The sequence below is a fragment of the Piliocolobus tephrosceles genome, chromosome 9 (genome assembly GCF_002776525.5).
Source record: "Piliocolobus tephrosceles isolate RC106 chromosome 9, ASM277652v3, whole genome shotgun sequence".
In the NCBI taxonomy this organism is placed as follows: Eukaryota; Metazoa; Chordata; class Mammalia; order Primates; family Cercopithecidae; genus Piliocolobus; species Piliocolobus tephrosceles.
The window spans coordinates 91,179,084-91,181,729 of record NC_045442.1 but is presented as its reverse complement, the minus strand read 5'-3'; positions in this window follow the sequence as shown (position 1 = coordinate 91,181,729).

The following is a 2,646-nucleotide window of genomic DNA, read 5'->3' as shown; positions in this document are numbered from 1 at the left end:
AGAGCTGGAGCAAAGCTGGTGTGGGAGGGTGGGAGGGTGGGGAGGATGCCAAGACTCCATCCAGCCTCTTCTTCAGTCCAGCTGCTGCCCTGTTGCAAGAGCTGCCTGTTTCTTTGCCACCCATGTACCCTCCCCCATCTGCTTTCTAACCTGAATAGTTCCCACAGCAGTAATGCTAACCGAACTGCAAATGCTGGATTTACTGCTATGGGTTTAGTTTGCAATAGAAAAAAATGTTTAATGGCTTTGTGTTTTGTGGCTATTACATCTAGATGTATTAATATGATAAAATCGATATAAAATGTTAAATGCTTTCAATTTCATAAATTCTGGAGGGAGCACACTGATCAGGAGAAGCTGCAGAGGAAAATGAGTGTGACACAACTTCCTTGCTTTTTGCAGCTAGTGGGCCGCTTGAAATTTAAATTCTCAATACTGGAAACAGAACAATTCTCCAAAATTAACAATTTTTGCTACGTTTTTTGCCTATTGGAGCCACTGCAAAAAAAGGAGACCATATGAAGAGAGGCAATCTTGAGCTAGAGATATGCTTTGGAATTTATAAATCTGTTTTTCATCTCTAATGAGCTCTTGTAAGGTCATATAGCTGACACTCAGAGGCTGATGATTTTCTGGCCCCATGTGTATAGTTTTGAGTTGGTCAGCTTGGACCCTAAGGTGAATAAGGTAAACAGAGCCCAACGAAACCTTGCTTGTCACTCGGCTAAGAACATAGCTGTCAAGCCCTGCAGCATCTCAGTCTCCAGTTACTGGAAGAAAATATATTAGATGCTGGGGAAACTATAAGGCTACAGGGTGACACTGCATGTTGGCAGGAAGAATTATTCAAGGTAGAAACTGTGGGGAGCAAAGAGAGATTCTCATCTGTGTAGCTGCTGCTATGTGCTAATATGGGGGTAAGAAAACTGTTAAGGAATAAAAAAGCCAAGACCTCTGTCCTCACAGGATTTTCAGGCTAGACAGGAAAGTGGTCACCGTACAAATTGTATACAACTCCACTAGTACTTAAGAGGTCTAATTTATTGCTTTGAAACACAAACGCAGGATGTTTAAGGATTATCAGCAGCCTTTTCCTTTGCAGAAATTGTAAACTAAAAATAAAATCCTAAGCCCCCACCAACTAAAGGACACTCCCCTTAGCCAACTGGACTCCAGAAAAACCTTACAACTGAGTTCCTGGCCATGATGAGATGGAGGTCAGACATGTCTCATTATACCCTCTCATGTTTGTGGTTTAGACACAGCAACTGACAGCATTAATGTTAAAATAGAGATCATAAGACTGGCAGAACAGACTTTCATGGCAATGAGATACCAAATTATAAACAAGACCTAAGGCCATGCCAGACAAGGGGTTAGGTCAAGCACCTTAAACTTAAAAGAGTAAACTATGGTCTAACTGCCACAAGGTTTTTCCTTTTTCTTTAGCAGCTAAATAAACACTGACCTTGAGATAAGCAAAATGGAAACAATTGTAGCTCATCACCAGACACTAATTGGCTGCCAATCCCTGTCCCAAGCACCATAACTACAGCTTTGATTAGCCAAGAGACTGATTTCAGTAACTTTCTCCTGATAAGAAGACCACCCACCATAAACTGGTTCTGGCTGGGTTTACATAGGTTGCACACTTGAGTGCCTTTGTGTCCTGAAAAGACCTTTTGACTGATAGGGCCTAATTATAAAACATTCAAATGTTAGGTCTCCACCCCAGTGTGAACATGGGTCATATGTTACATATGTTACATGCATATTGGTTCAATATACGTGCATCAGGACCACCTTCATGCATATTCATAGCTCCTCCTGTAACCTGTTGAAGATGTATCTTTAGCTAACTTGTCCAGCATAATGCTCCTACCCCAACCTATCTTCCTTCAAAGTGCCTGTCCCCGGTCTTAGCCAGAGGCATTCTTCTCAGCCTGTTGTAGGCTGTAACCCCCTATAAGAAATAAAGCCTCCTCTCTATTCCAAATAGTTAAATCTTGGTTTTTGTTGTTGTTGTTGTTGTTTTGTTTTGTTTTGTTTTTGTTTTGTTTTGTTGAGATGGAGTTTCACTCTTGTCGCCCAGGCTAGAATGCAATGGTGCAATCTTGGGTCACTGCAACCTCTGCCTTCCAGGTTCAAGCAATGCTCTTGCCTCAGCCTCCTGAGTAGCTGGGACTACTGGCCCCTGCCACCACGCCCGACTAATTTTTGTATTTTTAGTAGAGATGGGGTTTCACCATGTTGGCCAGGCTGGTCTCGAAATCCTGACCTCAGGTGATCTACCTGTCTCTGCCTCCCAAAGTGCTGGGATTACAGGCGTGAGCCACCATGCCCAGCCTAAATCTTGTGATTTTAAAATTTAACAGAGTCAATTAAATGGTTCCGTGATAGAGCAACATGTAAGGCAGACATTAGTTTTTATTGCCCCATAACGCTTTAGTAAGTTTCCCTGAATGTTTGCATTTACTTGTCAATCAACTCACAGGGACTGAGGCAGAAGTAAAACCCACAATTACCTTACCCCTGGCCTATGTGATAAAGTGACATATTTTTAATCACATATTTGAGAGGCATCTCTGCTACTAGGAACTTTTTTTTTTTTTTTTTTTTTTTTTTTTTTTTTTTTTTTTCTTTTTT